General features: G+C 38.6%; 1 long non-coding RNA gene across 5 annotated transcripts in view; it reads right to left on the bottom strand.

Annotated features, from left to right (window-relative positions):
- Positions 1–23,504, bottom strand: part of LOC146395138 (uncharacterized) — a 547,588-nt gene that overhangs the window by 394,530 nt on the left and 129,554 nt on the right. For all 5 annotated transcript variants that reach the window (XR_014831886.1, XR_014831884.1, XR_014831885.1 and 2 more), the window contains exon 4: positions 12,782–12,851. This is a non-coding gene — a long non-coding RNA (uncharacterized LOC146395138). The remainder of the gene's footprint in view (positions 1–12,781; positions 12,852–23,504) is intronic.

The following is a 23,504-nucleotide window of genomic DNA, read 5'->3' as shown; positions in this document are numbered from 1 at the left end:
CCCACTGAGCAAGGAGATCAAACTCATGTCCTCACGGATACAAGTCAGGTTCGTTACCACTGAGGCATGATGGGAACTCCCCAAACATTTCTTATTTCTTGTCTTTTCAATAATAGCCATTCTAAGAGATGTCAGGTGATATCTCACTGTGATTTTGATTTTGATTTCCCTGATGATTAAATACTGTTAAGCATCAATTTTTTTATCATATATGTGTGTGTGTGTGTGTGTGTGTGTGTGTGTGCTTTCTACTGTACAGCACGGTGACCCAGTTACATATACATATATACATTCTTTTTTCTCACATTATGTGTTCCATCATAATTGACAAGACGGAGCTCCCAGTGCTACACAGCAGGATCCATTGCTACTCCATCTCGCAGGCAACATTCTGCATCTATTTACCCCAAGCTCCCAGTTCCTCCCACTTCCTCCCCTGCCAACTTGGCAAACCACAAGTCTATTTTCCAAGTCCATGACTTTCTTTTCCGTGGAAAGGTTCATTTGTGATATATATTAGATTCCAGATATATGATAATATATGGCATTTGGCTTTCTTTCTGACGTATACTTCACTCAGGATGAGAGTCTCTAGTTCCATCCATGTTGCCGCAAATGGCATGATTTTGTTCTTTTTTATGGCTGAGTAGTATTCCATTGTGTATATATGCCACATCTTCCTAATCCAATCACCTATCAGTAGATATTTGGGTTGATTCCATGTCTTGGCTATTGTGAATAGTGCTGCAATGAACATGCAGGTGCATGTGTCTTTTTCAAGGAAAGTTTTGTCTGGATATATGCCCAAGAGTGGGACTGCTGGGTCATATGGTAGGTCTATGTATAGACTTCTAAGGTACCTCCATACTGTTCCCCATAGTGGTTGTACCAGCTAACATTCCCACCAACAGCGAAGGAGGGTTCCTTTTTCTCCACACCCCTTCCAGCAATTGTTGTGGACTTATCAATGATGGCCATTCTGACTGGTGTGAGGCAGTATCTCATGGAAATTTTGATTTGCATTTCTCTAATAATCAGGGATGTGGAGCGGTTTTACTTGTGCTTCTTAGCCATCTGTATATCTTCCCTGGAGAAATGTCTATTCAGGGCTTTTTCCCATTTTTCCCTTGGGTTGTTGGCTTTTTTGCTGTTGAGCTGTATAAGTTGCTTGTATATTTTGGAGATGAAGCCCTTGTCCGTTGCATCATTCGAAAGTATTTTCTCCCATTCTGCAAGTTGTCTTTTTGTTTTCTTTTGGGTTTCCTTTGCTGTGCAAAAGCTTGTCAGTTTGATGAGGTCCCATTGGTTCATTTTTGCTTTTATTTCTGGTGCTTTGGGAGACTGACCTGAGAAAATATTCGTAAGGTTGATGTCTCAGAATGTTTTGCCTATGTTCTCTTTTAGGAGTTTGATGGTGTCCTATCTTATATTTAAGTCTTTCAGCCATTTTGAGTTTATTTTGGTGCATGGTGTGAGGGTGTGTCCTAGCTTCATTGAATTGCACGCAGCTGTCCAGGTTTCCCAGCAATTCTTGCTGAAAAGACTTTTTTCCCCCCATTTTATGTTCTTGCCACCTTTGTCAAAGATTAGTTGACCCTAGGTGTCTGGGTTTATTTCTGGGTTTTCTAATCTGTTCCATTTGTCCGTATGTCTGTTTTGGTAGCAGTACCACACTGTCTTGATGACTGTAGCTTTGTAATATTGCCTGAAGTCTGGGAGAGTGATACCTCCTGCTTGGTTTTTGTTCCTCAGAATTGCTTTGACAATTCTGGGTCTTTTGTGGTTCCATATAAAGTTTTGGGATGTTTGTTCTAGTTCTGTGAAAAATGCCCTGGGTAATTTGATAGGGATTGCACTGAATTGGTAGATTGCTTGGGGTAGTACGGCCATTTTTACAATATTAATTTGTCCAGCCCAGGAGCATGGAATATCTTTCCCTTTCTTTACATCTTCTTTCATTTCCTTGATGAATGTTTTCTAGTTCTCAGCATATAAGTCCTTTACCTCCTTGATCAGGTATATCCCCAGGTATTTGATTTTTGGGGGTGCAATTTTAAAAGGTATTGTCTTTCTGTATTCCTGTTCTACTATTTCATTGTTAGTATACAGACTATTTGGGACTGATTTCCAAATGTTAATCTTATATCCTGCTACTTTGGGGAACTTGTTGATCAGCTCAAGTAGATTTTGGGGTTGAGTCCTTAGGGTTTTCTACATATAATATCATGTCATCTGCATACAGTGACAATTTTACCTCTTCTCTTCCTATTTGGATGCCTTGTATTCTTTTGTTTGTCTGGTTGCTGTGACTAGGACTTCCAGTACTCTGTTGAAGAACAGTGGTGAGAGTGGGCATCCTTGCCTTGTTCCAGGTTTTCATGGGAAGGCTTTCAGCTTTTCTCCACTGAGTATTATATTTGCTGTGGGTTTGTCATAAATGGCTCTGACTATGTTAAGGAAGGTTCCCTCTCTACCCACCTTGGTAAGAGTTTTGATCATGAATGGATGTTGGACTTTGTCAAATGCTTTTTCTGTGTCTATCAAGATGATCATGTGTTTTTTGACTTTTGTTAATGTGGTGTATGACGTTGATTGATTTGTGTATGTTGAACCATCCTTGTGCACGTGGGATGAATCCCACCTGGTTGTGGTGTATGATCTTTTTGATGTGTTGTTTGATTCAGTTGGCTAAAATTTTGTTGAGAATGTTTGTGTCTAAGTTCATCAAAGAAATTGGTCGATAGTTTTCTTTTTTTGGTGGTATCTTTGTGTGGTTCTGGAAGTAGGGTGATGGTAGCATCATAGAATGTCTTTGGGGGTGTTTCTTTTTCTTCAACTTTTTGAAAAAGTTTAAGGAGGATGGGTATAAGTTCCTCTTTGTATGTTTGGTAGAATTCTCCTGTGAAGCCATCTGGTCCTGAACTTTTATTTGCAGGGAGTGTTTTTATGACATATTCAATTTCGTTTCTAGTGATTGGTCTGTTCAGTTGATCTGTTTCTTCTTGATTCCGTTTTGGCAGGCTGTAGGTCTCTACAAATATGTCCATTTCCTCTTGGTTTTCAAATTCGTTGGCGTATAGTTGTTGATAGTATTCTCTTATGGATTTTTGTATTTCTGTAGTATCCATTGTGACTTCTCCTTTTTCATTTCTTATTTTGTTTATTTGGGTTTTTTCTCTCCTCTTCTTGGTGAGTCTAGTCAGAGGTTTGTCTATTTTGTTTACCTTGTCAATGAACCAGCTCTTGGTTTTTTTATTTTGTCTATTGTTTTTTGAATCTCTATTTTAATGATTTCCTCTTTGATCTTTATGATTTCCTTCCTTCTATTGACTTTAGGTTTTGCTTGTTCTTCTTTTTCTAATTCATTCAGGTGGTAGGTTAAGTTGTAGATTTGAGATTTTTCTTTTTTTCTGAGAAAGGCCTGTATTTCTAGGAACTTCCCTCTGAGCACTGATGCTTTTGCAGCATCCTATAGATTTTGAGTGGTTGTGTCTTCATTATCACTTGTCTCAAGGTATTTTCTAATTTCCTCACTGACCCACTGGCTTTTTAGTAGCACGTGTTTAGTCTCCATGGAGTCGGTTTTTTATCACTTCTTTTCCTGTGGTTGATTGCTAGTTTCATGCCATTGTGGTCAGAGAAGATACTCAACATAATTTCTATACTCTTAAATTTGCTGAGGTTAGCTTTGTGCCCCAATATGTGATCAATTCTTGAGAATGTTCCATCTGCACCTGAGAAGGTATATTCTGATTTTTTTGGATGTAATGTCCTGAAAATGTCAATTAAGTATAACTTTTCTATTGTTTCCTTTAGAATCTCTGTTGCTTTATTGATTTTCTGTCTAGAGGATCTGTCCTTTGATGCGAGTGAGGTGTTAAAGTCTCCAACTATGATTGTATTCCCATCAATTTCTCCTTTTATGTCTGTTAGTATTTGTTGTAGGTATCTGGGTGCTCCTATATTAGGGGCACATATATTGATTGTAATATCCTCTTCTTGAATGGAGCCTTTAATCATTAAATAGTGTCCTTCTTTGTCTTTCTTTATGGTCTTCGTTTTAAAGTCTATTTTGTCTGATATGAGTATTACAACTCCTGCTTTCCTGTCTGGTCCATTGACATGAAACATATTTTCCCATCCCCTCACTTTCAATCTAACAGTGTACTCTGCCCTAAGATGAGTTTCTTGTAGGCAGCAGATTGAAGGTTTTTGCTTTTTTATACAATCTGCCACTCTGTGTCTTTTGATCAGAGCATTCATTCCATTGACATTTAAGGTGATTATTGATAGATACATATTTATTGCCATTTTAAACCTTGTTTTCCAGTTGATTCTATGCTTCTCTTTTCTTTCTTCTTTTGGCTGGATGATTTCCATTTATTTTATGTTTGAATTCTTTTCAGTTTTTGTGAATGTAATGTCTAGTTTTTATTTGTGGTTGCCCTGTTTTTAAGTGTGTTAACCCCTTCCTATATCTGCTTGCTTTAGCCTAATAATTATATAGGCTTAAACACATCCTTAAAAAAAAGAATCTAATTTTTCTTACTTCCCTTGCCCACATTGTATGAATTTGATGTCTTTTTTTTTTTTTTTTTTTTCCTTTAACATCTTCATGTTTAGATCAGTATGCTGGTTTACTTAAGCGACTGCTTTCCAATTGTGGTTTCCTCCATCCTAGATTTTCCTATTTTTTTTTTTTTTTTAGAGAAGCCCTTTCAGTGTTTCTTTTAGAATGTGTTTTGTATTGCTGTACTCTTTTAGCTTTTGTTTGTTGGAGAAATTCTTTATTTACCTTTCTATTTTAAATGATATTCTTGCTGGATAGAGTATTCTAGGTTGCAAATTTTTTCCTTTCAGTGCTTTAAATATATATTGCCACTCCCTCCTGGCCTGTAGTGTTTCTGCAGAGAAATCAGCTGATAGCCTCATTGGGGTTTCCTTATAATTAATGCTTTGCTTTTCTCTTGCTGCCTTTAGAATCCTCTCTTTACCTTTAATTTTTGCCATTTTTATTATAACATGTCTTGGTGTGGGCCTGTTTGGGGCCCTCTGTGCTTCCCATATCTTGATATTAGTATGCTTTAGATTTGGAGAGTTTTCAGCCATAATTTCTTCAAACATATTTTCAATCCGCTTTTCTTTCTCTTTTCCTTCTGGAATTCCTATTATGCATAGATTGGCCTACTTTATATTATCTCATAGGTCTCTTATATTGCTTTCATGTTTCTTCATTTGATTTTCTGTCTGCTGTCCTGTTTGGGTGATTTCCATTATTCCATCTTCCACGTCACTAATTCATTCCTCTGCATTATTCATTCTGGTCTTTATTGCCTTTAGTTCAGTTTGTATCTCTGCAAATGAATGTTCTAGTTTTTCTTGGCTCCTCCTTATATTTTATAGTTCCCATCAATTCTGAGGGAATCTGCATTACTGTTCATAACCTCTCTTAATTCCTTCAGTATTTTCACTATTTCCCTTTTGAACTCAAAGTCTGTCGAACTGCAGAGGTCTGTTTCCTTGATGACTGCTTTAGGGTGAGTTTTCCTGTTGTTTTAACTGGGAGTGGTTTCTGAGCTTATTCATCTTGCTTTTTTTTTTTTTTTTTTCTGTGAATTTGAGAAAGCCAAACTGTAGTCTTATAAGTCTATTTCTATGCAAGAATACCCCCTTTGTATTTTTGGGAGTTTTTTTGTTTGTTTTGTTTTTGGTGTGGGAGTTTGGATATTTGCTGTCTCTTTCTTTGGTGTGAGCAGTCTGTTATCCCCAGGATGCCAGTGTGTTTTCAGGGAGAAGGGGGCAATTGGTAGGCCAGCATTCACTGCCTGTTCATTGGGCTCTCAACAGAAGCAGGGACCTGCAGGAAAGTGGCACAGGTTACTCCTAGTTGCGGGGACCTGGGCACGGGTAATGAGCTCTAGAAGGATCTGCAAAATGACCAGAGAATTTGGCTGTAGCTGCAACAGGGTGTGTGAGTTCCCAGGGGGGTGAGAGCAATAAAGGCTTGTGTTTGATTGCAATGCCCTCCTTTGAGGTGATTGGAACCACAGGTGGTGCCTGTTCAGGGACCCCTAGTGGGAGTGGGCCACGATCGTCTCTAGCTTCTGTGGTAACTGCAGTGGTTTGCCTCTGCCACCTGTAGACCATGTATGAGGTAATCCGTCTTACTTAGCCTACACAGGAGGTGCTGCACAGGCTATTCCTAGGTGTAGGATCCTGGGAGGTGACAGAGGTCTGACATATGCGTACTGCCCTGAACATTCAGCAGTGGCAGCAGCAGGGCCGGTGTGTTTGCAAGGGTGCATGAGCACCAATAGTTGATTCGTTCACAACGCCTTCCTCTGCGGTGCTCTTGAGGTGAATGAGGCTGCAAGTGGTGCCTGTTCACCAACCCCTAGTGGTGTCGGGCCATTGCCACCTCTGGAGCCAGAGATAACTGTGGTGGTTTGCCCCCACCACCTGTAAATCATTCAAGAAGCACCTGGTCCTGCTTAGCCCCCACAGGATGTGCTGAACAAGGTGCTCTTAGTTGCAGGGTCCTAAGAAGGGACAGTGACCAAGCGTCTGGGCCCCTCCCAGAATGTTTGGCAGTGGCAGCTGCAGTGCATGTGTGTGCTCCAGGGGGAGTGAGAGCAACATCAGGTGGAGTTCCGTGGTAGTGTCCTTCTCTGGATGCCTTCTGAAGTGGTTGGGGCTGCAAGTGATTTTTGTTCCGCTATCCCTAGCTGTGGTAGGCCATGCCCACTTCTAGAGTCAGGGATAATTGCGGTGGTTTGCTCCCACCACCTGCAGGTCTGGTCCACCATGGACTAATAAGCGGCTTCCCACTGCTGGAGACATCAGGTCTACAGTGGGCTAGCAAGCAACTCCTGGTCGCGAGGGGTTGCACCTCAGAGGCACAGTCTAGGGTGGGTAGGGTGGCTTCCTGCAGGGCAAGACGGCCTAGAGTGATGTAAAGCACCATGCAGCTACTGGGGGGTTGGGCAGAGCTATGCCGATCGGTGCATGGCTTCCCCAGGTCTGGGCTGGCCCAGAACGCTGCAAAGGAACAGAGCTTCTCCTGGGTGGGGAAGAGGCCAGAGCGCTGCAAAGCAGTGCCAGATTCTCGAAGGTCAGGGATTCAGCCAGGAGCTTGGCTTCTCTGATTCCCACAAGGCAGGGTGCTGCATGACGCCCTGCCCTCTGTGATGGGGGTGGGGGGGGTGGCAAGCATGTGCAAGCTGTGGCGCAAGGAGTTTTCTATGGCAGTGGCCTGCCCCTTCTCCTCTCCCCTCCCCAACAATGGCACCTTATCTCTCCTGTGGGTCCAGACCTTCTCCTGGGTTCCCTCTGCCATGGCTTTCCACTCCCCAGCCCTTAGTGTACCACCTACCCCCTCCTCAGCGCACCACTCCCTAGACTCTTAGGCTGTCTCCACATCACCAACCCCAGCCTGCTCCCAGGGACTGACTTCCAGAGTCTAGGTCTCAGCGCCCAGCCCCAACCCAAGCTTCTCAGGCTGTGGTCTGCACCAGTGGTTCAGGTGATCTGTGCTTCTCCCACTGTTTTTCGGTTCTCAGACCTGCTGCTTCGCTTCCCTCAGTATCTTGGAGATCCCTCCACCTCCACTGGCCTTTCCTTAGGTTAGGTGGCTTCCGAGGGTGTGGGTTGCCTTTCTCCTTCACAGCTCCCTCTTGGGAATGCTTGTCCTGGCCTGATTCCTTTTCTCTTTTTTTTTCTTTTGTTCTACCCAGTTATGTCAAGAGTTTCTTGCCCTTTTTGGAAATTTAAGTTCTTCTGCCAGCATTCAGTTGATGTCCTGTGCGAGTTGTTTTACATGTAGACATGGTTTTTTTGATGTGTTTGTGGGAGAGGGTGAGCGTGTCCTCTTACTCTTCCGCCATCTTGCCTCTCCTTGGTGTTGAGCATCTTTTTATGCACCTCTTGGCCATCTGCACGTCTTTTTTGGAAAAATCTCTATTCAGATCTTCTGCCCCCTTTTTTAATGAAATTGTTTATTTTTTTTTTTTTTGCGAGTTGTTTGAGTTCTTTATATTTTTTGGATATTAGCCCCTTATCAGGTATGTGATTTGCAAATATTTTCTCCCAATCAGTAGTTTGTTTTTTTCATTTTGTTGGTGGTTTCATTTGCTGCATAGGAGCTTTTTAGTATGATATAGTTTCATTTATTTTTGCTTTTGTTGCTTTTGCTTTTGGTGTCAAGTTAAAAACATTATCACCAAGACCCATGTCAAGAAGGTTACCGCTTATGTCTTCTAAGAGTTTTATAGGAGTTCCCTGGTAGCCTAGTGGTTAAGGATCCAGCATTGTCACTACTGTAGCTCAGATCACTTCTATGGTGTGAGTTTGATCCCTGGCTCAGGAACTTATACGTGCTGAGGGTGTAGTAAAACACACACATACAATAGTATATTAAGGTACTGGACTACCTAAGTTCAAATCCTGGCTCTGGTATTTCTTTACCGCAGACATTAACAACCTGACAAGACTAAAAATTTGAAGAAAATGAAAAAGGAAAAAATATATATATCTGATGTGTACATTTGTTGTATGATTATAAATGATCTAAGTGGCTGGTACAATGTATGACATAGTAACAGGACAGTGATTTGGTGATGGTGACAGTGATGATGATGGTGATAAAGACAATGCCATACCAGGAGTTCCTGTTGTGGCTCAGTGGTTAATGAATCCGACTAGGAACCATGAGGTTGAGGGTTCGATCCCTGGCCTTGCTCAGTGGGTTAACGATCCGGCGTTATCATGAGCTGTGGTGTAGGTTGCAGACGCAGCTCGGATCCCGCGTTGCTGTGGCTCTGGCGTAGGCCAGCGGCTACAGCTCTGATTAGACCCCTAGCCTGGGAATCTCCATATGCCACGGGAGCAGCCCTAGAAAAGACCAAAAAAAAAGACAATGCCATACGAAACCAAGCCAATCTGCTTTATAAACAACTACATGGGCTACACATTTTCCTGGGTGCTGACAACATGGGAGTGTATAAAATAGATATCTTTCTAGCCCTGAAAGAATTGCTATTAACTTGTGCAAAGCTGAAAGCTAGTGATGTTTGAGTTGGGCTTTAATAGAAAAAGAACACATGATGGAAGATTGGAAGATGTTGAAGATAAAAACAGGAATAACTTCTGGTAATTTTTTTTTTTTTTTTGGCTATGCCTGAGGCCTGTGGAAGTTCCCTGGTCAGGGACTGAACCCAAGCCACAGCAGCGACAATCCACAGATCCTTAAGTGCTAGGCCACCAGGGAACTCCAGTAACTATATATATATACATATAAAAAATCACTTTCCTTATATGGCTTCTGCAAATATCTCTGGACCTTAGAGTAAATTTAACCTAATCTTAAGGAGCATTTGTCTCTTTTGAGTTGTAATGGGTTTTTATGTAATTTATCCTATTTATATGACAGTAAAAAATATATAATGAATACTAAATAGAACTTAGGGAAATCAATTCATTTCCAAAAGATAGTTAAATGATTATCTGCACATCAAGGCATAAAAATGGAGAAGTAAAATTTAATGCTAACATTAGTTGACATAATTTATAATTGTATTCCACTTTTTGTATCTATTTTGAATTAAGATTTATATCAATGAACTTTTTTACACTCTAAGGTAACAATGATCATAAATGTTATTTTGGTTAAGATTAGATTATTCTGGTAGTTTTTATTACATGAAAACTCTGATCACTATATTGTCTTGGGCACTCTTTATGTTTTATTTATAAAGCTCATAAAGTAACTTAAATGAAAAAGATAAACGGAATGAAAAGCTTGAAGGCTGACAGAAGAGCTATGGTTTCTAATCTATTAAATATACATTCCAAATCTAAAAAAAAAATTATGACAATTTCTTCGTATGGAAGAAAAATTTTATACTGTTTGGATCTATTAAGAGAAAAGAATGATTTCTGAGGGTTTGAAGCTGTAAGAATAATGAAAAAGAGACCTATCATCCCTCTGTCTTCTATCATGTGTAAAGTCACTTTTTAAAATGGCAAGATATTCAATCTAAAACCATTAAGGATATTTCCAAAATCTTTCACTAACTTTAGATATATTACCGATTGTATGGTGATTTTACAAAAGGGAAAAAATGCAAAGGGAGATTTATCCCTTTACTAGATCAGGAGTTGGAGAGCTGTTTTCATTAGTGATTTAAGTCTAATCTTGCCTGAAGTAGATAAAGAAACTAAATCTCCTCTTGGGGTATCTTCTTTCCAAATGTAATTCTGTGACAACTTCCAATACTTGGAAAGGAAGCACATTCTTAGTGCAATAATTGGCATTTATAACTGAAAGGAGCTCTAGAAATCATCTCGTCCAGGTGTCAGGAAACTACTCCTTACTTTCTAGTTTTGTTAATAAATTGTATTACAACATAGACACTTTCATGCTCCTTCACTCTTTTGCTTAAATATTGTCTCTGGCTGCTTCTGCACTACAGTGCAGAGTTGGGTAGTAGCAACTGAGGCCATATGGCCCACAGAGCAAAAATCTACTATCTAGCCCTTAGAGAAAGTACTGTTGACCCCAATCTAGCTCATCTACCTCATTTTAAAAGGAAGTAGCTGAACCTCTGAAAGAAAAAAAGAAACTTGCCCATGCTTACCCAGACAGTAAAGAATAATGGACTTAGATGCAGGTCTTCTGTTCCAGATACACTGATGGCCTCATTATATCATCCTGCCACTTGTGATAGAAAATAATGTTTGACAGTCTCTAGTGTTATTGACATGATTGTTGGGAGACATGTTTCTACAATCTTTTCTTCACCTCTGTTTCTATTTTCTATGCTAAAAACTCCATCTTGTCCTGCTTTATTTAACTTTACCCTCTATTCCTGCTTGAAAATCAGTTGCAGTGCTGGTAAATAACTTAAGCTTAAGCACAAAGACCAAAAGGCACACGTTACTCATGCAGTCAGCTGAATGAGGTCACAATGCGTTGGTCTAGGCATGCTGGACCTGTGCAGATAGGCACAGTATTTGCACAGCATGTCCTGTTAGAATAAGAGAAAGAGGAGCCTCAAGGCCCTCTTTTATGAGGGGTTGTTAGCGGGACATGCATCAGCAAGGAGAATGAGGTGCAAACCTAGGCACCTCTGGGTTGCTGCAGATAGGCATGCCATTTGATGAAGCACGATGATGATTCTCTACATGCTATGCATAGACAGCTAACACCAAGCTTCCTCAATGCTAATGATTATTAAATGCCGAAAGGTCAGAATAAAAGCTTAAGCAGCTACCCGCTATGTGACTTTCAAAATAATAAAAGAACAATATTCTGCATCTACAATCCCCTCCTCAGTTGATGTAATCCTAAAGAGCACAATAAAAGCAGTGTGGTTTCGTGAGGCAGAGCTCTTGGTCCCTGAGACTTGAGTACCCGGGTTCCCACCTTTAATTAAGATAAATGTCTCTGTGTCTTGTTTTATATTAACGTTTTCTTAAGTTCCACAGCACCCGTTCTTCAGCCCTCACCTGCTGAGCTGGTCTCAGCACATGATGACATATCCCTTCTAAGGAGAATTTTCTATACTGTTATGTGTTCTCCTTTGTCCACCTTACTCTTAGGTAACTAAAACAACACCCATACCTTTTAGTCCTTAAGTTGTATTTCTACATAAGGAAAACAATGTGATAGGAACTGATGACACATATTATTGGCTTCCTACTGTCAATCAAGTTTTTATTTTTGCCAATGCACTCCAAATTTTTTTCCCATTAAATAGTATGCCATGTGAAGACGCCATTAAGTAGAATACCTACCAATATCTTCAGGAAATAGGCAGATGGTCTATTCCTCAAAGACTCAAGATAGAGATGGTGTGGGCTTGAGGTTAGTGGTGAGAGGATGGCAGGCAGGTTATCCTTGAAGAAGTTTACAAATGTGTTCTACGGGAGTTCCCATCAAAGCTCAGCGGAAACGAATCTGACTAGTATCCTGGCCTTGCTCAATGGGTTAAGGATCTGGCATTGCCATAAGCCGTGGTATAGGTTGCAGACATGGCTCGGATCTGGAGTTGCTGCAGCTACAGCTCCAATTCAACCCCTAGACTGGGAACGTCCATATGCCTCTGGTGCAGCCCTAAAAAAACAAAACAAAAAAAAAGTGTTTTACTCCACATCACCTGCCTGTTTACAATGCATATACCCCACAGTTAAAGCACCATATGAAATGTTACATATCTCTTCAAACTTCAAAAACAGAAGATGATACGTTCCTTGTCTTTATCGTGGTAATTATATATAAATTATACCTCAACTTTAAAAAAGAAGAAACAAAAAACAGAAATTATGGGATTGATATTCTTTCAGCAAGAAAGGAAAAGAAAACATAACCAGCCATTTCCTGTTCAATTAAATCTTTGGTTATTATTGTTGCTGAACTCAAAAAAAGTGACCTTTATTTCGTATTTTGCAGTGATAAACATTTTGATGTTTATGCTTTAAGTCAGATTCAGAAACAAGTTACCGAGTACTATTGACATCCAGTATTAAATAATCGTCTGGAACTGTTATACTGATGATTTTGGTTTATCACAGAAAATTTCACTTCCAAAAGGTAGTTATGAAAACAAATTCTGTGCAAAAATGTGAAAATGTGGAAACATGAAAAGTACAGTACCATAAAGAAAGAATAGAGGGATAGAATGGGTCTAGAGTATATTTTCTCCAGTATGGAGTTTAATGAACCTGTTTTCTTTCAAGAGTGTAAATTCTGCTTTTATAAGGATATCAAAGATATTAAACTTACCAATAATTTTTAGCCTCCCCCAAATCCTAAAATTGATGTTCTTTATGTCTTGAAAATAATGAAGAGTCTCCTGCAGAGGGAAATAACACTTGCTCAGTTAGGCTGTATGTTGTATGCCTAGTGAAAAGAGGAAAGTTTCACTGGTAATTTCTTAATTTGCCAGCTTATTTTATTTATTTATTTATTTTTTGTCTCTTTGTCTTTTTAGGGCTGCACCCACAGTACATGGAGGTTTCCAGGCTAGGGGTCCTAATCAAAGCTACAGCTGCCAGCCTACACCACAGCCACAGCGACAACAGATCTGAGCTGCATCTGTGACCTACACCACAGCTCACAGCAACACAGGATCCTTAACCCCACTGAGCGAGGTCAGGGATTGAACTCGCAACCTCATGGTTCTTAGTTGGATTTGTTTCCACTGAGCCATGATGGGAAATCTCCAGCTTATTTCTTTCTGTATCTGCTCTCAAGAGATTTGCGTCAAGAAAAAAAAAAAAAAAAAAAATGGGGAGTTCCCGTTGTAGCACAGTGGAAATGAATCCGATTGCGTTTTCAATCCCTGGCCCTGCTCAGTGGGTTAAGGATGTGGCGTTGCTGTGAGCTATGGTGTAGGTCACAGACTCGGCTCAGATCCTGCGTTGCTGCGGCTGTGGTGTAGGCCAGCAGCTGTAGCTCCGATTAGACCCCCCTAGCCTGGGAACCTTCAAATGCCCCTAGTGCGGCCCTAAGAAGAAAGAAGAAAAAAAAAAAAAAAAAAAAAGAGAGAGGGAGATTAGTGTCAACTTCTGAAAAGGAGTGCAAGCTGCTCCTAGAACAATCTTTTATCTCTCACAATCACTGTTGGTAAAATAGGAAGAAGTCAAGGGATTTTATGACATTAATTCTTCAATATGCACAATAAATGAAAAGAATAATTTATATTTCCTACATCTCTAATTATAGTACAGTAAAAGGAAGAGGAAGATCATATCATTGAAGTTACAAATTATGTATAAGCCCCATCCAAAGCCAGCACTTTCGTTCAAGGTAAGTTTATGGCTCATTAACTCCATTGTATGTAGGACTACTTTGATGGTCTTACTGTTCATACATCTTAAATTATAGATAAATTGATTATATATTTTTCTAAACTTTTTTTTTAAATGAGTGCATGAATGATCCAATATATCTTGGGATAAATACGTGGACTACACTTAGTTTCCCTTTGGCCTTATGGAGAGCTACTTTTTAAAAATTCTTAAACAGGGAGTTCCCTTTGCGGCTCAGTGTTAACAAACCCGGCTAGGATCCTTGAGGATGCGGGTTCAATCTCTGGCCTCACTTAGTGGGTTGGGGATCTGGCATTGTTGTGAGCTGTGGTGTAGGTCGCAGAGGCAGCTCGGATCCTGAGTTGCTGTGGCTGTGGTATAGGCCGACAGCTGTAGCTCCAATTCGACCCCTAGCCTGGGAACTTTCATATGCCAGGAGTGCAGTCCTAAAAAGCAAAAAAAAAAAAAAAAAAAAAAATTATTAAACAGAAGTTATTCAAATTGTAATTATAAAAAAATCAGAGTTATCTTTTAAAATATTTAAAAATTTCAGCAATTAGTAAGCTATACACATCCAACTTTTTTTTAAAGGGCCGCACCTGCAGCATATGGAAGTTCCTAGGCTAGGGGTCAAATCAGAGCTATAGTTGTCAGCCTACGCCACAACCACAGCAACACCAGATTCAAGCCGAGTCTTCAACCTACACCACAGCTCACAGCAACACCGGACCTTTAATCCATTGAGCAAGACCAGGGATCGAACCTGCATCCTCATAAATACTAGTTGGGTTCTTAACTCACTGAGCCACAGCAGGAACTCCTATATACTTCCAATGTTATCTCCTTTTCTGTTTTAAAATCTGAAATAGTATTTTAATGTATATGTACATTCAAGAAGAAATTTTAAACTCTTCATGACATCTAATTCTTCTAAAATTTGACATGATGAAACTTTCTGATTTAAAAACAAACAAAAAAAGGACTGCATCATTTTTCACTCTTACAGTGTGCTCTCAAAACAACATTAGTTGGCTTGAAGTATGTTCAAGTCTTTAAACAAGCATGACTGGGTCTGTGCCGGTGGCTATGGCATTTATTTTGTTTGCTTTGATTTTATTACAAAATTGATAGTATAATATTTTAAACTGTACAAAAGATCATAGGGTGAAAAGTTCCAGTCTCCCGCTGTAACCCTCCACCTAATCTTCCTCGGCAGAAGTAACCACAGTTACGAATTTTTGGTGTATCTTTTTTTTTTTTTTTTTTTTGCTTTTGCTTTTTAGGGCCACACCCACAGCATATGGAGGTTCCCAGGCTAGGGGTCCAATTGGAGCTGTAGCTGCCAGCCTAAGCCACAGCCATAGCAACACCAGATCTGAGCCACGTCTGCAACCTACACCACAGCTCACGGCAACACCAAATCCTTAACCCATTGAGTGAGGCCAGGATTCGAACCTGCGTACTCATGGATACTAGTCAGATTCATTTCTGATGAGCCACAATGGGAACTCCTGGTGAATTGTTTTGAGTTATTTTCTGTGCAGAAACATGTGGGTTTTGAAGTATCAGCAGGTAAGAGCAAGGGTTCAATGTAGAATATTTTATCTAAATGGAAGTTGAGATTTCATTCAATAAAGCATATTGACTGGAACATCCCATGTGCAAACTGTCACAATAAATTTTTACGGACAACATAGGAGGATACAAAAATGGAGAGATTACACTGGACCTGCCTTTCAATTAGTAATAGCTGTACTTTCTATAATGTACAAACACCACTACTGTAAAACAATTATAAGTGTTACACAGTATAAAAGAATGCTATGGCAAAAAAAAAATGAACAGGATTAACTCCAACTTGATAAGTCTTTTGAATTAATTGTATGGTCATAGAGGCTGACACTGCATAACATAGAGAAAGAAAATAGCCTGGCAAGGCTCAAGGTTAGAGTACATGAATGTGTGTGGCAATTAATAAGCTTGGAAAGGTAGGGGGAGACCACATTTTGGATTTTACGCAGTAGACAAAATGGTGACATTAATGGCTATTTTAAAATAGGCTATCATGGAGTTCCCTTGTGGCATAGCAGGTAAGGATCCTGCCTTGTCACTGCAATAGCTCAGTTCACTGTTGTGGCGTAGGTTCAGTCCCTAGCCTGGGAACTTCCACATACCACAGATACAGCCAAAAGAAAATAAAATAGGCTATCGATATCAAATATGTATTTTACGGAAAAAAACCCACTAGAAAGAAAAAGGGATCAGAGATGGAAGAGATTAAGATGAGTAAAATCGGAACTTATTGTGATCCTCCAGGCAAGACTTTAAAAGGAGCTCATAAAAATCTCAGTAAGATTGAACTGAGAGACAGTTTGAAAAGGAGGGCTGACTTGAATATGGGGTTTGAACATTTGAATTTGAGGTATGAAGCAGCAGGAAATTGGGGAGGCTACAGCATTTCTTGCTTGACTGATTGTGTGCCTGTTGAAGTTATTAATTAAGAAAGGGAATATAGAAGATGTAGCTGGTGTGGAATGGTGAGGATTAATGAACTTGGCTTTGAAAATACTAAATTTGAATTTTCTGTGGGGCCTTCACAAAAGTTATCCCAGAAGCAATGTCTGGGACATTTACGTTAATTGAATGGCAAAACTCAGAGCCATAAATTTGAAGATGATTTGCATATCGCTGATATTACCCAGCAAGATATTTCAAATTAAAGAGAGGTCCAAGGGATAAACACATCTACTAGGCAGGAAATGCTGAAGAAGAAAGAGAAGGACACAGAAGGACACTTAAAGGAAGGGAAACAGCAGACAGATCCTAACATGCACCCAGGCCTCCCAGCAGCTCTCATCTCAGCACCACTTCTGCTCTGGGATGGCTCCAAAGCCCTCTCTTGTCATTCTTCTCTGGGCTTTGATGATGGACCTGTCTGGCCCACTCCTTTGTTATCAGCACTCAGACTTTCATCTTTCAGATACACCAAGAATGAATTTTAGTTTCTCTTTTCCTGTCTGTTCTTAATAGTTAGAATTTCTTTTGAATTTCAAACAATTTTTACTGCTAAATAAGAGAAAGGGGAAAGGGGGGTTTTAAAAATAAAAACAATAAGAAGCTTATAAAAATTAAATGGAATCTTAAATTGCTTCCCCTTACTATTCATGTTCTTTGACATACAAAGAAACTAAAATGGATGGTTCGAAGCAACCCCACTGATCCATTTTTATGTGTTTCTTCTTTGCATCAGCCTTTTCTAAAACTCCAATTATCTTTTTGTTTCAGCACTGTTGCTCTGAATCTTTTCCAGATCCTCTGACTATATTCTTCACAATTCAGTCCACTTGAAAGTCCCCAAATAAGTCTCAATGTTCAGTAATTGGACCCATCTATGAGATTCATTTCTATCTCAGAGATGATCACATAATCAGTGTTTTGCTATTTATTGTAGGAAAATGCCTTGTGTTACCACTGACCTAAGTGGGGAGAACAGACACAGAATAGTAGGAATGGAATAGTCGAAATTTTTCTCTTCTCCATGTTTTATTCCAAGGTCAACAACAATAAACATTTACTGATTGCCTCCCGTGAAGAATACTAGGAAATAAAAGCAAATGCCACTTATATTTTCTATTCTCAAAAATTTATTAAAGAATAGCTATGCCAACTACTGGAAGAGTTAACTTAGGAAGATGGAATTATCTTACCTAACGACCTAGCAGCATATACTAAAAGAGATGTCACAAAACTATGCAGAATGGAAGGGGTATTTAATAAGCATTATTTGAATTAAGTGCTTTGCAATTTGGCAGGAAAAATCCATTTAGAGTCATACTTTACACCATAAACCTAAAATAACTCTAATTAGTGTTTTAAAAATACGTAGACTACAATTGTTTCCCCAAGTCTCCACCTGAGTTTTTCTTTCATAAAGTAATAAAAGCATCAATGTATTTAAGGATAATGACAAGCAAGACATTTTTTGTTTAAAAAAATCATGCAAATTAGAAAATAACAGTAAAAAAATTCATTAGTTAAATAGTAAAGGGATATGAACATGCAATTCCCAAAAGAGAGGAAAATATTTTAACTAAATATTAGCTTTAAAATGTGGGAAAGTATTGAAACGTGATAAATATGAAAAGTTTCACATTAAAAGAGCAATGAAGTAGCATTACTTTCACATAGTGCTGGTAACATCCTAAATTTTTGCAACCATTTGGAAAGCAATTTGGCAACATGAGCTAGAAGTCTTTACACTCTTTAAATCAGTAATTCTAGTTCAGAACAAGCATGGAACATAGTCTCAGGAAATAAATTATAAATTACATTAATTCACTTAATGTAGAATCCATTAAAAACTATAATTATAAGATCTGTAGAAATAGGGTAAAATCTTCATAATTATCAGTGGAAATCATGATATAAAATTTCACATACAAGGTAATTGCTACTAGGTAAAATTTATGAGTTCATTTGAAATACAATATAGAAAATGCACAAATTTGCATCAGTCATATTTCAAAAGAGTGATCCACTGGCCAGTTGGGGTAGTTCTGCTTTAGCCTGGAGGTTGGCAGGACTAGGCTCTAAGTTTGGTTCTGCTCCCTTTGTCTCTTTGGGGGTCAAGGCAGAAGGGAAGTTGCTATTATGGCATGCTCTAGGCAAAGAGCCATACCAAAATTGCTTTGGCCAAATGAAGTTATGGGGTCAAACCCAACCTCAGAGGGAAGAAGAAATATATATTTTATGTTTTATTTTATTTTTATTAAAGTATAGTTGATTTACAGTGTTGTGCCAGTTTCTGCGGTACAGCAGAGTGACCCAGTCACATATATATTCTTTTTCTCATATCATCTTCCATCCTGTCTATCCCAAGAGACTGGATATGGTTTCCTGTGCTATACAATAGGACCTCATTGCTTATCCATCCTAAATGTAATAGTTTGCATTTAAAATCATACATCCTGTATACACGACCCCCTTGCTGTACAGTGGGAAAATAAAAAAATAAATAAATAAATAAAATAAAATCATACATCCCTTTTATCATTAAATCACAAAGAGGTATCAAAACTGAAAGCAAAATTACAGGCTAAGACCTCAGATAACTACTAAGAGCATCAAAGGAAATGAAAATGGGACTAGGCACAAGGCAGTATGTAACAACACGGGAAGAACAGTGACCATGTACTAGAGGAGTATCTGGTGAAAATTTTAGACAAGTGCCCAGGTAAAGAAATAGCGAGACAAGAGTTCTAAACCTCAGTTAGTCACTAGGTGCTTAAGAGTCATCCTCACTGTTGGCACCCTCTCTGTCATCCCCTCCTTCCTCAGCCTCTTTTTCATCATCCTTGATCAACGCTGGTCATTCCCCTAACCATCATCCTTCAAATTCACATGGCAGAGGAGGAAGGGCAGCATTAACCATCATCCAGTCTACCACAAGGAGATTAATTCTCATCTGTTGGTTTCAGAATCCTCACCTGCAAACTAAAATTGCTGGACTATATCATGTCATCAGCAAATTATTTAATCTGTCTAAACTTCAATTTCCTCAATTAAGTATGAATCAATAGTCTCTATAGTGATAATAGTATCTATTTCAAGGAATTTTATGGGTTTGTTGGTATCTCCTCACTAGAACATATGTTCACTCAGGGCAGAGTCTTTTCTGCCTTGTTTATCATTCTATCCCAGAATCTAGAACAATGGCTGACACACGTTTGTGTATGAATACATTTGGCTGAATGTGTTTGTGGGGTGATTAAGTTGTCTCTCTCCTTTGCTTGACAATTAACTCCACGACTGCTTTAGGTGGAGCCCCGAGACAGCTCAGAGTAAAATGGTTGGAGCTCAGTTCACATTGGATTCGTGAATATCCCTCCTTCAGAACGCCCTGCTTGCAGTGCACTACATTTCTTAATGGCACTTCCTCCCCAGCTTCCTTTCCACATCTCTGAACAACACCCTGGGGAGGGGTTGCGTAGGACTTCCACAGAGAAGACTCTTCCTCTCTGAAGGCTCTCACTGGGCAAATTCTGTCCTTTCTAAATTTCTCTATTTTCAAAAATAGGAGGAGTGAAATGAAGTGAGGAGATCTGGATGCAGAGGGAGATGGTGAGGATGCTGCCAAGTTAATGATGTTACTTCTTCACACATATATTAAAGTAAAATGTAACAAAAGGAGAATTTTACCTTCAATGCTACCATATTCAAGAAACAAAATGTAACAACAGTTAAGGAGGTTTTTAAAAGAGGCAAGTAGTGAGAGGAAAAGATTCATTGCAGTGAAAGGCTTTCGCTAAAATTCCTTTCTGAAATCCACATAACTAAAGAAATTTACCTGCAAAAAAAAAAAAGAAAAAAGAAAAAGAAAAAACCCTCCTGGACTTCTGATTAGAACGCTGGGCAGGTTTAATATCTTTAAACTTAGAAGCTACTCTTATATATATATATATATTTTTTTTTTTTTCCTAAATTCCATTAAGACTCAGTTATAGAGGTTGTGTTTCTGTATCAACTGGTAGGAGAAACCACTAATCCTGCAAGGATTGCTTATCAAGTCCAGGGGAAAAAATATTTTAAAGGCAATACAATTCCGGCTCTTTCTTAAATAGAAATTTTACTATTCTGTATTACATTTTCACATAACATGTTATTTGATGCCTCTGGGTCCTTTCGTAGAACAGAAACCTATAGGAGTAAATGTCATGATGAAATGAAATCAGGGATTATGGTAGTGGTGAAACTTTCATTAAATATGAAATCCTATATTTGCTACCTGAGAATCAGTGACTTTAATACTTTTCAAAAGTTGCTGTCAGTATCAGCCATGTCCCAAAGTTAACAAAGTGCATGGAGAATTTGAGGCACTGACTTTTAAGAAAATAAAAACAGTCAATTTATATTGAAAATGTATTACCATGTGTGCCCAATACAAAATGACCTCAAATGTAATTTCCCAATTTATTCAAGAATGTCTTTGATTAACTTGAAATATAAGCATATAAATGAAACAGTCAAATGTCTATTTACAATATGAATTATTTTAACTCACCAGACATTTAAATTTAAACTCTGGTACAACATCATCTGGCCGAATTTTCTGCATGATGGAAATGTTTCATAGCTATACTAACATGGTAGCCATTAGCCATGTGTAGTAATGGGCCCTTGAAATGTGACTAGTGCAACTGAGGAAATGAATTTTAAAATTTCCTTCATTTTATTTCATTTTAATTTAAATTGGCTCACCTGACTAGTGGCTACCAAATTGGACAACAAGACACTATAAAATGGAAGAGTCTACATTGTTCTACTCTCATTCAAACTCTTCACATTCATCTTAGACAACCTTATCTTCACCATCATCACAATGATGTTAGATGTGTAATTTAATCTGTTCCACAGCATGTGGTTTTTTAACATCTAAGTTGCTTTAAAATACAAAGAAGATTGGAGGAAAATGGTATTTGCAAAGATAGGAACACACCCTGGCCTGGGAACTTCCACTGCCATGGGCACAGCCAAAAAAAAAAAAAAAAAAAAAAAAAAGAACAATCTAGAAAAAAATAAAGATAGGAACACACAACAAGAAAAGAAAAGTGTGTCCGTAATTCCTGTTGTGGCTCAGCAGAAATGAACCCGACTAGGAACCATGAGGTTGCGGGTTCAACCCCTGGCCTTGCTCAGTGGGTTAAGGATCCGGTGTTGCCGTGAGTTGTGGTGTAGGTGGAAGATGAAGCTTGGAGCTGACGTTGCTGTGGCTGTGGTGTAGGCCAGCAGCTGCAGCTCTGATTCAACCCCTAGCCTGGGAACCTCCCTATGCTACAGGCATAGCCCTAAAAAAGGCAAAATAGTAATAATAATAACAATAATAATAATAATAATAAGATTGAGGAGCGGACATGCACAATAAAAAATTCAAGCACCATTTTCTTTTAAGACACTCCTACGCTTCCACTGGGGTTTAGCACTTTGTTCTTCCAAGTTCTCAGGAACCAAAGAATCCATATGGGTAGAACAAAGTCTTTCATTCTGCAAATTAACTCTGAGTGACTTATTTACAACCACATGCACTTTTGCAATTGTGAACCTATACCCCTAGGAAAAATCACTAAATCCTATTTTAAATAGCTTTCCTTCCCTTTTTACCCACTAGGTAGAGTGACTTTTATAAACATCAAAGTTTAAAATCATTTCAGGAAAACCGGAACTTTGCTGTTAAAAATGAAATGACTGAAAGAGACTTATTCTAATAGATGCTTTTGAAGGACCCAGACAGTGCTGTCTTCTGAAAGATAAATTTGCAGAAGTACAACTGCCTTCTATTTGGAACATATGGTAACTAAGCCATATGCAAAGTGAAGATTACTTCTTTAAAAATGCTCTGTTTTCTTTACAATCACACACAGTATTTTCCCATCATGAAACCATCTTTAGAAGTTTTTCCTTCCTTAACTGTTAAAACAGCAGTCTGTGCAGAATGATTGGGATTTAGTTGGAAATGACCAATCATTTTAATGACCACCAAGGGGCAACAGTGCAGAAGCCAGGAGGCTCCTCAAAAGGTGAGAAAGGGGCACAAGTGCCAATCTCATGAATTTCTGGCATCTAAATAATGATGAGTAATTATGGGATCATTTTATACCTCGTTATAGGCACGAGTAACATACAAAGCCATGTATTTCCTGGGAAATAAAACGACATTCCCTGGCTGTCACTCCTACCATGAGATCAAAGAACGACTCTCAATTTACTCATCAAACTTTCTTTGGAACTGTCTTCCCCCAAGATTAAATGAATGATGTTTAATACGTGCCATTTAGTTCTGCTTTAGTACTAAGAATTCCTTGAATGGGATGAATGAAAAGGAATGTTAATCTACCTCAATCCAGAACAAAAAAAATTTATATCCATAAAAAGAAATTAATGATCTCCAGAGCAAATAATTTTAGTGTGATGATGATCTCTGAAGAAGAATTAAGGTTGCTTTCAGGTGCTCTGCTTGGATCTTTAGCTTAATGGGAAAGATCAATCAAGAGGATAATGGCTAGATGAATATTTTTGTTGTTCTATTTTTAATGAATAAGAGACCCTTGTATTCATAAAAATTATAAGATAAATAATGAATCACTGCAAATTACAGAATTTCCATATTTCTTTAAAAACTGACACTGTGTCTGCCAATAATAGGCACATATAATATTTATGAAAGGCTGGCTTTCTGTACTGAGAAATTCAACAATTACTACCATAAGAACTTGGGAGGCAAAGATGAAGTATATGGTAATAAAAGCAAGGTTCAAGTGGAGATGCTATGTGTAGCATTAGAGCTTTTGGATTCGGGCATGTTTCCAAGGTCTTCAGGGTGAAGCACACATTCCTCCACAATCGTTCAAAATGCATATGAAATCTAATTTATACAAAACAGTGTTCATTGTTTGTCCTTATAAATTTCTCACTATATGTTATTAATAATTTTTCAGACCCAAAGTTTATATGTTTCCCTAAACATCTCTCTGTCACTTCTTTACCTTTTATTTTTTTCAACCTCACAGTCTCTTACTCTCTACCTGTATTTTTCCTGGAGTAAACTTTCCTTTTATGAAACCTCCTGAGTTATCTTTCAATGATCTTATGTTTCTTCCTCCTTCTTCCTTTGAAATATTTGGATACAAAAAATACTTCCC

This window comes from Sus scrofa, chromosome 17, assembly GCF_054392235.1.
Source record: "Sus scrofa isolate SSC_HxYL_T2T_F1_AM1 chromosome 17, Sscrofa_HxYL_maternal_Yorkshire_Landrace_v2.0, whole genome shotgun sequence".
NCBI lineage: Eukaryota > Metazoa > Chordata > Mammalia > Artiodactyla > Suidae > Sus > Sus scrofa.
This window is presented reverse-complemented; position numbering and strand designations above follow the sequence as displayed.